At 36.4% G+C, this 13,157-nt stretch overlaps 1 protein-coding gene across 1 annotated transcript in view; it reads left to right on the top strand.

Annotated features, from left to right (window-relative positions):
• Positions 1 to 410: 410 nt before the first annotated feature.
• LOC107654137 (synaptic vesicle glycoprotein 2B-like) overlaps positions 411 to 13,157 on the top strand; it is a 27,919-nt gene continuing 15,172 nt past the window's right edge. Inside the window, exon 1 of the mRNA XM_016441074.1 lies at positions 411 to 602. The gene's annotated coding sequence lies outside the window, so the exon portion shown is untranslated. The remainder of the gene's footprint in view (positions 603 to 13,157) is intronic.

Raw genomic sequence — 13,157 nt, 5'->3', positions numbered from 1 at the left:
TAGATAGATAGATAGATAGATAGATAGATAGATAGATAGATAGATAGATAGATAGATAGATAGATAGACAGACTCAGGTTAGCTATTGTAACGTGTTTTGCATATTCATCCCAGTACACTTAACCAAACCCATCCGTCATTTATAAAGCAAAGACACCCTTCCATCAGCAACTATCCATCTGCCAAGCCCAATTCCTCCTCCCTGATGTGCATTCTTGTTTTCTCTACAGTATCTCGCCCTCCATCTCTCTCTCTCTTTCTATCGCAAACAGTAGCTGCTCCCTCCCGTTAGCTTTGGCACATGTGGGAGTGAGCGAGGAGCAGAGGTAGGGATGGACGCTACCATTGTGAGTTGCTTGGGCGTGTTCAGGGAGCTCCTCCTATAATGAACGGATTGGGAGGAGGGAGGGAGAGTGCGAGTGGGAGTGCTCGCATCCTAATCTTCCTGTTCAGCATCTCTGCTGGCTGTCTGGATGATCCCTCTCTCTCATGTTTGAACACAGGCCGTTATTACCGGATACTCAGCTTTTTGGGGGATTGTAAATTTTTACCTTTTTAAAAATAGAGGGACTATTTTGGTGCATAGTCAGCATAATTTGACGGTAAGAAAGTTGATTGTTTGTTTATGTGTCTTGTGTACTAGATATAGATATAGTGATATAGTGAATAAAATGGTTTCATCTGCTTTTTTTTGTCTTGAAAGTCCATACTAGAGGTTGCAGGGCACATTGAGACTCTGCAGAGTAAAACTTTATGAAATATTAAAGGGAAAAACCATGTTTGAAGATTTCAGTGCACAGAAAAAGGGAGTTTTTCTTTCAAATAAACTGTAATCGAAGACATTGAGGCGTTTAGATGATGCCTCCATTTATAGAATGAACCAATGAGCGTCTGGTTGCTGCTGAGTAGATTTTAGAAGCAGTTACATAATCAATACACAGTGAAAATATTTCTCCCGCAGCGACTAAGTGATGTAATAATAATCTAATATGATAAAGTGCACGATCGTCGCCACATTCGAAAAGTAGAACGCTCATCAATCGCAGAGAGAAGTTTTGCTGGAAGCATTACGAAACTTGCTTTTGCTAATTTCATTTTTTTGAGTATTTAGATAATCACAGAATAGAAGAGAAATCTGTTGGCCTTCTCTTTTTCACATAAAAAGCATCATTACTTTTATGAAAATGAGATGTGCAATGATGCAAGAGTGTGAACTGGTTAAACTATAAAATTGATGTTTATCACTTTCAGTGCACTCCAGCATGTGTGTTCAGAAATGTGTGGGCGAATGCAAGTTGTGTATTTATAAATTGTGTTTGTACTAGTTGTGTACCGAAGGGTGGGGGATCTCCTTGCAGTGGATAAAAACATATGCATTATTTATATCCTCTAAATGTCTCGTGGGCACCAGAAGAACCATTATAGTCTTTCTCAGATACAAAAACTGTTCATTAATCGCTCATGATGAAGCTAGTTGTGTAGTAAATGCTATGCAACTGCAGGTGAATTTATTCATTATAGTAACTAAACTTAACCTGTCAAGCAAACCTAGAAAAAAAACGTTTCCAACTCACTCTCCCAGATATCGCTGGATCATTAGCTGTCTTCTGTGGCTTTCACACTGCTCCTATGTGTATTCCTGGTGATCAAAGGCAGAAAACATGTTAAAGAAATATGACTTATTAGAGGCGCCTCGCAGCGAGGGAATGCAGGGCGCAAACAAATCTTGAAGACTGCTTTGAGTTAGCAGAAACGAAACTCAGACACTGCATCAAATTCTGACCAATTTTTGCACTATAGTGTTAAATGTTCCACAGTCAGATATGAGTCTAAATCTCCAAAGTAGAGTTGGCAAATGATAAGAATTTTCAAAATAGCACACAATTCCCAAACGGATAAATGGATATATCCAGGCCCACATGGAATCTGCTCATTTGGAATGACTGTCATTTCTAAATAGCAGAAAAACAACAACAACAAAAAAAACATTGCTTTTGATGAATATTTTGGCTATTTTTTTAAATATAAGGAGCCTAAATTCATTTTCAACCATGTTTGAATCCATTCCTCGGAATTTAATCTTTGCTAAGCTCCGTCCCCATTGGTTCCTGTTGCTTACTTTACCTTATGCCACAATTATAAGCAAAAAGCTGCATTTTGCTGTATTCTAAATAATTTTCTAAATAATTTTTTTAATTTTCAAACTACAAACATAAGTTTAAAAAGATGGGGCTTATGTCCAATGGGACAGTAGGTCAATTCAAACTTTACCCTGTGTCACTATTGCAAGTGAAAAGCAACATTTCACTATATTTTGAATAATTTCCATGAAAAAAGCATTCATACTTATCCAAATTCACAGATCAGATTCCGTCCATAGACGTACACTAGAAAAGTTATTATAGATGGGTGAATATATATATATATATATACACACACACACACACACACACACAATTCAAAATTCGAAATTTCACATTTAGTACAAGTTTTACCTGACATTTCTTTGTAATTAATTGTGAAATTTACTAGCAATTTCTGAGTATAATATATTTAAATCCACCTTCTTTTTCTACAATGATCCAAATATAAAGCTAAGATGTGAAATCTAATAGTATTTAGCACTGAGATCTCTTTATACAAAGAATTAGGTTAAAAAGAAACTGTACGTACAATTTGTACTGTCTGCCTAAACAGGGACTTCACAGTTAATTTCACAACTAACTTTTCATCTGTCTTTATCTACTGCTCATATTTTAGTCATCTGTAACTAAGCTACATGGACAAAACTGAATGTGAGCGTGTGCAAAAGAGCTGTTTTTTCAACCTAGCGTTGGCAGTTAATGTAATGCCAATTTTGCAGTCCTACAGTTGGCTTGTGTTTTATGTTTGCGAGAGAAGCTTTTTTTCTGGACAGTGAATCTCAAGAGGGAACAGAAAAAAATGCTGGAGCAGAACGTCCCTGAAACTCGCGCTTTAATCTACTGCAAAAAGAGCTCTGTTTTTTTCTCACTCGTCCTCTCTTTTGTTTGAACCAGCTTCCTGAAACCATGAGGATTAAAGTTTTTTTTTTATCTGTTTATCTGTCAAGAGCATGACAGGTGTTACAGTCAACATCACCACAAGCATCTCGCTAGGCATCACAAATATTCAGTTTCCTTGTCAGTAAGGAGCTTTCTTTGAATAACAAGCAGAATTAGAAAAAAATAAAACATATATATGTATTAATAGTCAGCCGTAGAAGGAAATGTTGCTGAATTTAGCAAGTGCATGAATGTCTGCAGACTCTTTAATATTTTACTAGGGCTCCGCTCGCTGCAGGGTTCTCCCTAATAGATCAACATGGCGGATTTTCACCCTGAGCCTCTGTGATTTACTCCCTTTGTGTTGCTTTTTAATTGAATAATTTTGCATTCGCACAAAGATATTTTATGGACTTTGACGGTTTTAAAATTAATTTGAAGTGGTTGAGTTATCATGTTTTATCTAAGGCATGTGTTATGGTGCACATTTGAAGCCAGATTTACTAAACAAGGCAAATTAGCGCCAGAGCTCAATTCCAAAAAAGCGCAGATGGGAGTGGAAAGTTCTACTGACTATGTGTAAGAAGATGCAACATCTAATTTTCATAATGGCCAACAAGAGCTGCACAAATTAGCATATGTTCGCAAACAAGCAAACAGTACTCTCCTCCCACAAATTTTGCGTCTGAGAGGGAAACTCCTATACATATGCAATAAGGTCAGCCGCAAAAAATTATCAATGCCAATGCCTTTTCGTCGCAAATTTTTCACTGTGTGTCTTTAGTAAATCCTGACAGTAGTTCTTTAATGCCAAAAGAGGGTTGGGGTGATTGGGTAGTGCATGACTTTAAAGGTGATGTGTTTCCTTTTTCAGATGTTTAAGTCAATGTGAAATCAAATTTGGCTTTCTTAATGTGCATTCCTGGTCTTTTTGTGACATACTGACATATTGCGACTTGTCTTCTTCATTTATTAATCAAAACAACTCAGTGCTGACATCACTGAGGCTGCATAGAGCCATTTTTAGCAAACCTGCAGTCAGTCTGACTCCATTCTGGTACATAATGTCTACTTTTTAACATCCAATCAATTTCCGATTATATTATGATAATATTTTCTATTAAATTGTGTGTAATTCAGAAACAGGACGCATTATAAAAGTTATCGTATCCTAGTTTATTATCCTACGACTATACATCACACTTTCATGGTAATTCGTAACTCTTTTATGTTTTGGTGAATTCGTAAGAATTCGTACAATTTCGTTTGTGTTTCTGTACGATCTTCTTGACCTCCACTAAGGATTAAGTTTAGCGATAAACTTTCATGCTTAAAAAAAAGTCTATTTTTGTACGACTTCTACGAACTCAAACAAATTTGACACCAGTTCGCCAAAAACGTAAAACGTTTACACTTTCTCATTAAATCGGGTTGGACTACAAGCGGTTGGTATAGTTTGATGTCTTCAAAAAGTGGCATTTTCAAAACATTGCTTTATTTGTTTGAGCAGCAGGATTTATAGCAACAGGCTCAACCAATAACATGAATGTGGGGTGGGGCCAGCTGTTTGTTTGGCCAATGAGAGATGAAGAGGGCGGAGTATTTGGAGTATTTGGATTTCTGGTCTGACAGAAAGAACTTGCTTAATCTTGTGTTTATTACCAGTTGCAATGGAAAAATTATGAAATTATATATCATTAAAGCTTTTCTGGCCACTTGTTCACTTATTTCTTAATGTATTTTTAAACAAAACGCTAATTTTGGAGTCCAAACGCAGCTGATACCTTCAAATTAAAATTATATAGCTGTAATCAGAGATGATAAAATACCTCATGTTATCTATAGACTCACTCTCGTTCACCTACCATTTAAAGATAATTTAGGCCTTGCAAAGGGTATCATTTGGTTAATGGATACGAGGACATTTTGTCATGTCATGTCAAGGAAATCAATAAGACTTAGCGTGTTCCTAATGGGCCCCACTGAAACAGGCCTCTGGTTGCCATTACCGATATGATGCTATCCACAATACAATGGGCGATCCACACCTGCTTATCGGCACTAAATCTCATCATCTAGAGTTAACACTGTAATGCTGAAAGCGCATAAACACAAGTCGTTTCAGTTAACACGTGCTATGCTACAAATTGGAGTCTTGTCAGCTATTGGACATCTTGATAACCCTTCACCCAGCATGATTTATGTGTGCGCTGCTGAATTGCAAAGCACGGGAATCAATCAATAACCTGGAATTTATAATAGTAATACATGCACCTCCGACCTCAGAAATAGACGTGGGTGAGATGCACGTCTGCTCTTCAGCTTAATGGACCTCTCAGATTGTATTTATCCCTCCCGATCTGTCTGTGTGTGTGTGCTCTTTTTAGTATTAAAAGAGCATTATCGAATGTGTGGCTACCACAAGATTAAAAATGGAAGATATTGTACATTTGAAAATGCACATGCAAGTAGTTCATTTCATTGCTTTCATTGTAAGATATTAGATTTAACCCTTTGTTGCATGACGCCCAACATAGATCTTTCAAAGTTTCAAAGCTATTTTTAACCATTTACCATGTGATCTTACATCCAAACCACCATGGGTGATGACCTTTGACCCCATATATATATAAAATTGGGACTTATCTGAAGTGACTACAGTACATTAAACCATGGCACACCTGAGAAGCAAATCCCAAGCAAGCATCTTCATTTGGTTCTCCAGCAGATGATTGAAATTAATTACTGAATATAAAAATGAACCCCAATACCTGCAATTAAAACATCAGATTGACTGTTTTATGCATGTTACATAGACGCTGTATAACATTTCTGAATTATGTGAATATCTTTCTTCATGAAGCTCATTGTTTTGCATGCATTTATGTTCATTACAGCACATGATTAAAGGGAGAGAAACGGCACACGGGAGCAGGAAAATAGGTGCATACGTGAACTCAGAAAGCAGGGGTTATGTAAGACCCAGCTGGCTGTTTCATCAAGGGAGAGCTGAAGAGGGAAGTGCTGGGTGGGGTTGTGTAGAAACATACATCAACATGCACTGTGCTGTGTATGCAGCTGCTGTTAACCAAGATGAAAGCTTTTCACCAAAGTTATACATGTATATGACGTAAATTATTCTAATAATAAATCATTTAATTTTTACTATTTTTTGTTTACATTTGAGTTTTAGACAAATTTTTATATAATAATAAATCCAAATACATAAATATAAAAATATTTTATGTAATATAAAAGTAATACAATTAAATAAAAATAAAAAACACATGAAAATATGTTTATATTAACATATTATAACAGATTATATTATATTAAAATTTTGAATAAAATTATATTATATTCAGTAAAGTAAATATTCTCATAACAAATAATTTAATGTTTTCTCTCATTTTTATCTATTGTTTTTTATGTTTAGATGTTATGTATAGATTTTAGGTTTAGGTTTTATATTGAAATAAATACAAATAAATAAATATAAAATTATTTTTATGTAATATAAAAATAGTAAAATTAACAAGAAATAAAGGTAAATTAAATACTGATTATTATATTATATATTTGTTTTAAATATGTTAAGGTTTTATATTGAAATAAATACAAATAAATAAATATAAAAAATAACAATAAAAATATTTTTATGTAATATAAAAATAATCAAATTAACAAGAAGAAATAAAGATACATTAAAAACTGATTATTATATTATATATTTATTTTATTTATTATTTTTCATTTGATCTAATATTATTTTAATTGGGGGTTACATTTTATTGTATTCAGTAAAGTAAAAATAATTGTTTCAGAGAAATTTTATTATAATTATGTTTTTTTTTATTATTTTATGTTATTATAGTTATGTTTTGGAATATTACGAGGCTAAACTATACTCTATTTCTGCAATAATGACCAATGGATCATTTACCATAAGATCAGGAACGTGCATTAGGAAAGCAAATAGGTTCCATTTTGATTTCTGTTGATCTCATTGTCTATGTGAGCAGCTCATACAACCAGTCTGTTAAACAAACCAAACAGGACTGGCTTTGTTTCGCAGAGGCAGGCTGTCATTTCCTCCTCCAAGTGAGCAAAGAAAGTTTCCATGCCAGACCTTATCACTGATGAGAGATGCTAGCTGCTATCAGCTGTCTACGACAATAACAAAATGCAATGAGACAACGGAGAGACACGGAACAGATAAATCTTTTTCTCATGTCATCTACGCACTCTGGCTCAGAGAGAGAAAGAGAGTAATCTAAAGCCATCCGTGGCCAGTGGACAGAATAAAATTTCTGCAGGATTAAATTGCAGCTCTCATCTGTCATTACGACAACTGATCTCACAAACTGATTCTCTCTGTTATTTTCCCCTCACACATAACATCTCAGAGATAAAGGTCAGTGATAATGAAGATCATTTACTGATTTGTAGACATTCAGGTCTTGTTTCGAGGGCCTTAACTTAACCACTGTAGACATTGACAGATTCTTCAGCTTTTAAAGTTCTACCAAAGTTCTCCCAAAATGAAAATGCCATCATCATTTACTCAACCTCATGCTTTACAAAACTATTTGACTTTATTCTGTATTGATGTTTTTTCCAATATTTGTGTTTCATATAATTTCAAAATGTGTATTTAGGTTATTTAAATATATGTGTGTTTTATTTTAAACAGACAGCTGAAAGAAACTGACTGTAGCATGGTTTGCATTAGTCCTGCCAGAGATGCTGTTGGTCTGTAAACTTCATTTGGTGCAGATATTATCCTGCTGCCCGGCCTCTGACGTAAACAGTTCCTGGTTGGAGACTAGCAGGTTTTAGAAACCATGAAAATAAGTGAAAATGATGTTTGAATCTGTCTTCCTGGAGCTGTGATTCATATTTTATATTAAGCTTTTAAGGCAGATGCCTGGGGCAACACGGGAGCCTCATGGTCAGATCATGATGAGTTAACAGCAGGCTGCCGGTGTTTGGAGAGGCCATACTTTACCTCTCTCAGCTTAACTCACAAGTTTGAGTCTATCAGCGCTTTCAGGGAGAGCTAAATTAGATCATCTTTCGCTGGGTTAGAAATAGCATCTCTGATAATGAAGATGTCACTGTCATGAGAGCTATGGTCACGGTGGCTTTGAAAGATGTGACATTTGTGGTAACCACATGGGATTTTGACTGCAGTTTTGTTGTCAGTGGGTGTTTGTCAAGTTTTTCTACTTATCTGTGAAAATACAACATTATTTTTCCACATCTATCACTGTCACAACATACAGCACGCTGTTAAATCCCTGAGGAAATTATCCAGCTAAAACTAGCTTCTGACTGGTCATTAGCTGGTCCAATCTGGTTTAGTTGGCTGATTAACTGAACTACTTGGTCAGGGATAATCGGTCATCTTACAAAACTGTTAGTTACCTGGTTGAGCTTATAATTTTAATATTTTTATTATTTATTAAGACTTATTATTTTTGCACATAAATATTTGGGGCCCTGGACCCCCAAACATAACATTTCAAAATTAAAGCTGCAAGCAGCATTCAAAAAGGCCCTCACACCCGGGCACACCGTCATCTGGTAGCTTTAGGGAAACAGCGAATGGTGGGCAATATGCTTTTAAAGTGGTAAATATAGGAGGAATATGTCAAAGTCATTTATATGTGCCAAACTTCCTGCTACCAGCTGGTGGTGCTATGACTATAACTGAATATAGGCATGTAGATGTCTTTAAGCCAGGACTTTGATCAAACATATGAAGTTTGGTGCAGATTGAACATGGTATGTTTGAGTTAGTGTAAAACATGACATATCCTGTTGCCAACAGGTGGTGCTATGATTATAACTGTATATTGGCTTTTAGAAGTCTTCAGGCCAGGACTCTTACCAAACATGTGAAGTCTAGTGCAGATTGGACATTGCATGTTTAAGTTAGTTTAAAACAAGTCATTTCCTGTTGCCAGCAGGTGGCGCTATGATTATAACAGAATATTGGCCTTTAGATGTGTTCAGGCCAGGACTCTTATCGAACGTGTGAAATTTGGGGCAGATCGGACATTTTATGGCTGAGCTACAACAACTTCCTTTTCCATTTCGAAACATCAAACTTTGTCACGCCGCCACGGACACGCCCTTTAACGAAAACTCAAGATCTTCGCAATTTAGGCTGAGTTACAACAACTTCCTTTTCCATGGTGAAACATCAAACTATGTCAGGCCGCCAAGGACACACCCTTTAACGAATACTCAAGATCTTCGCAATTTAACATGGCAAAGGCCTTTAGAGTAGACTGACCAAATATAATGCTGATGTCATTAAATCTCTAGGAGGAGGAGTTAGAGCATAAAGCATTCCCCTTCCTGTTGCCAGCAGGTGGCGCTATGACTGTATCTGAATATGGGCATGGGCATGTGTTCAGGACAGGACTCTTATCAAACGTTTGGGGCAGATCGGACATTGTATGCCTAAATTATAACAACTTCTGAACAACATCGAAGCTTGTCAGGCCGCCATTGACACACCCTTCAACGAAAACTCAAGATCTTGGTAATTTAACATCACAAAGGGCCAGGGACGCGGGAAGTAGGGGTGCTGAGGGGGCTGCAGCACCCCCTGTTTTCACATGGTTGCAAATGCAATGCCAAGTTTATTCATTTAAATTTATTCAGTTTTAGCATTTAATAATTTATTTGTAATGATCTCTGAAATGTAAATTGTAAGTGGGCTATAATAAACCCATGTTTATCTTTATAAACATGATTAATTTTACTTGTGATGTTTTCCATATGGGATGAGCCTAATCCTCATGAACACGTGACGCTAGCGCGTGGTATCAGACATGAACTGTACAGAATGCGAACAAGATTAACTTTAATACAAGGAGATAATGGCGCAAAAGCGAATTTCAGATTTTTTTAAATGCCCATCCCAGCAAAAACTTTCCAAAATCGGCATCCAAACAACACCAGCCCCACAGCACGAGCACCGATGTAAGTGAACCAGCCCCCCCCCTTCACCCAACCCGGACACAGCCCCCCCCCCTTCACCCCACACGGACACACACAGCACCCCCAACCGAAAACATCTTCCCGCGCCCCTGCAAAGGGCTTTAGATTACACTGACCAAATTTGGTGTTGATCTGTTTAAATCGCTAGGAGGAGTTTGTTTAAATACAATGCCTGAAAATGGCAAAAATGGCACAAAACTTGTCGAGAAAATTCAAAATGACAGGCTTCCTGCTGAGTTTCGGACTTCATACCGGGAGACTTTTTTGTAGGTATTGGTGTGTTACATGTGTCTACCAAATTTCGAACATGTATGTGAGACATAGCTCAAGGGGTACTTTGTTGAAATTTTATAGGCGGCGCTATTAAGCAATTTTGCCACACCCACTTCTGAAACCCATATCAGATGTAAATTTTCTCCACTTCTGGCGCGTGTGCAGAGTTTCATGAATTTGTTCATTTTGGAGAAGAAGAAGAAGAAGAAGAAACTGAGCAATTCCAATAGGGTCCTCGCACCATCGGTGCTCGGGCCCTAATAAATCTCAACAGAACATGACTGTTAAGATGGTTTGACCTGTTTAAACAAACTACAGACTACAGCAACTTCTCCATTACAAAATATATACCCCTCAGCGCTTATTTTAAGGTGTGCTTTGAGAAAAATGAACCCCGAGTACTTCATGCCCCAGATTCAAGTCTAAACCTGCAGTGTTAGAAAAGATCCAATACCAAAGGAATCGACTGCTCATAGCCTAGATACATATATAATGTTTAGGGAAGCCATGCAGCTCTGTGATTCAAAGGAAACAGTGCAACGCAAGACAAAGAAATCCCAGTCAGTGCCGGTACGTTTCAGAGATTCCATGAGAACAAGACTTACTAATTTACATTTACATTTACATTACATTATCCAAAGCGACTTACAAATGAGGACAATGGAAGCAATCAAAATCAACAAAAGAGCAATGACAAGTGCTATAATAAGTCTCAGTTAGCTTAACGCAGTACATGTAGCAAGTTTTTTTTTTTAAATCATATAATAAAAAGAAAACAGATAGAATAGAAAAAGAATAGAGCAAGCTAGTGTTAGAGGCCTTTTTTGCTTTTGTTAATCAGAAGTCAAAAAGTCAGAATTATAATTGTATAATAAATAAAAAGAAAACAAATAGATAGAATGCAAAAAGATAAAAGAAGCAAGTGTTAGTTTTTTTTTTTAAAGAAAACAAGTAGTTAGTAAATAAATAGAGTGCAAGTCTAAAAGGGGCATGTTTTTTTTTTTATAAAGAATAGAATTATAATAGAGAGTGCTAGAGTTAGAGGGTCAAATGAAGATGGAAGAGATGTGTTTTTAGCCGATTCTTGAAGAATCTAATTGATTCTAATTGATTTAGAATTAAATACAAGGTATGTAAATACAAGGTATACAAATTTAAATTTAGAATTAAATACAAGGCATGCAAGGATTTATTTTCAATAAATAAATAAATAAATTAGCTGCATTTCTAATCTACTAATTGATCTGAATGAGTAGCACGTGTGAATATTATCAGGACAGATTTCAAATGATCAGCGAATATGATTAACCTCATTAGACTCAGGAAGACCAATCTGTATTTGTCAATTTGATTATGAGCAGTTTGATTGTTGCCGAATTGCTGAATTGTCTAAAAGGTGGCGACTGTTTTATTGAGTGATTCACTGATTCATTCGTTTTACCATACATTTCTGCCATATGCACATCAATTTGGCATAGTCACCACTGACAAGCTACTACTAAATATATTGTAGAAACTTAATTTTCTGTAAAGTTGCTTTGCAACGATTTGTTTCGTGAAAAGCGCTATACAAATAAACTTGAATTGAAAACTTGAATTGAATTCAAAAATGCTGATTCATTCACAGGCGAATCATTGAATCATTGATTCAGCTGATTTGTTCAGAAGTTAAACCGGTTTCTGATTCAGGAATTGATAGACGCCAGTGTGTTGCAGCTTGTAGCGGTTTTGCTGTGGTGTTGCTTGGAACAATTTTTGTTGAGTGGACAAAAACAGACAAAAAGTATCTGGCAATATAGTGTCTAAAATGTAAGTTACTCAGTATAAAATATGTAATATGCAAAATACAGAGAAATTCTCATTGGCTAGTTTCAGTGATATCCCTCAGGATTTGATGCTTGTTATGTAAAAACAACATAACTAACTTGTTCAGAAAGACTTCTTGAGACATTGTACAGCACATAACAGTGTAGAGATTGAGATTGTGGGACCCATTGCATGGATGGTATAATATAAAGTATAGTTATGAAATGGGTGTGTGAACATTCTTATTATTTTGGATGGGTAGGATAATAAATAGCCGTCGCGATCGCTGGGGCCCCACAAACCTCTGGGCCTTATGCACTCTGTCACCCTTTTCCCCACCACTAGCGACGCCACTGATCCTACCCCTCACTAACAGCTAATCCGTCATCCTCCAAATATTTGAGCATAGACCTAATTACAGTTCCATGCTTCCCCACTGGACAGTTTGCCATTTCCGTGCTCAAGCTGTGAATATCACCAGCTGAATCCACCAACTACCTAGAATCTAGTTATCCCCATGGATAATGAATGACGGGCTCCACGTGACAGGGTTAGCCTACTGAATCTTTCATGGCCAGGCTTCTATGGTTTGATGCATGTGTTGTATATTTGGCTTGACGTGGGTGCGGTGCAGTGCACTGGAAGCGTCTTTTACCATGGCTGTATTCTTGCTGCAGTGTGTTCTCTCTCAGGGAAGGTTCTCAAGGCCTTGCCATGCACAAATCAGTTCTTTTACTATACACACATCATTCACCTGAAATGGCACGAGTTGCAGTGCTATTTTTGAGTTAATAGCTGCAATCTTTCTATAGTCAGTATATGTACAGGTATTTTTGGGCCACTTGTAGCACACACTGGAGAAAACATAGAAACTAATTTCACATTTAATAAAAAGAAACAGCAAGTAACACATTGAACACATGAATCAACTCCTGAACCTGAAATTTGAAGAAGAATAACTGAAATACCATTGTCTTGGTATATATATATATATATATATATATATATAAGGGCTGTCAGTTTAACGCGTTAACTTAATTA

Source organism: Sinocyclocheilus anshuiensis, unplaced genomic scaffold, assembly GCF_001515605.1.
Source record: "Sinocyclocheilus anshuiensis isolate Anshui unplaced genomic scaffold, SAMN03320099.WGS_v1.1 scaffold115, whole genome shotgun sequence".
Classification (NCBI taxonomy): Eukaryota; Metazoa; Chordata; class Actinopteri; order Cypriniformes; family Cyprinidae; genus Sinocyclocheilus; species Sinocyclocheilus anshuiensis.
Note: the sequence above shows the minus strand (reverse complement) of the source record. Positions and strands in the feature narration are given on the sequence as shown.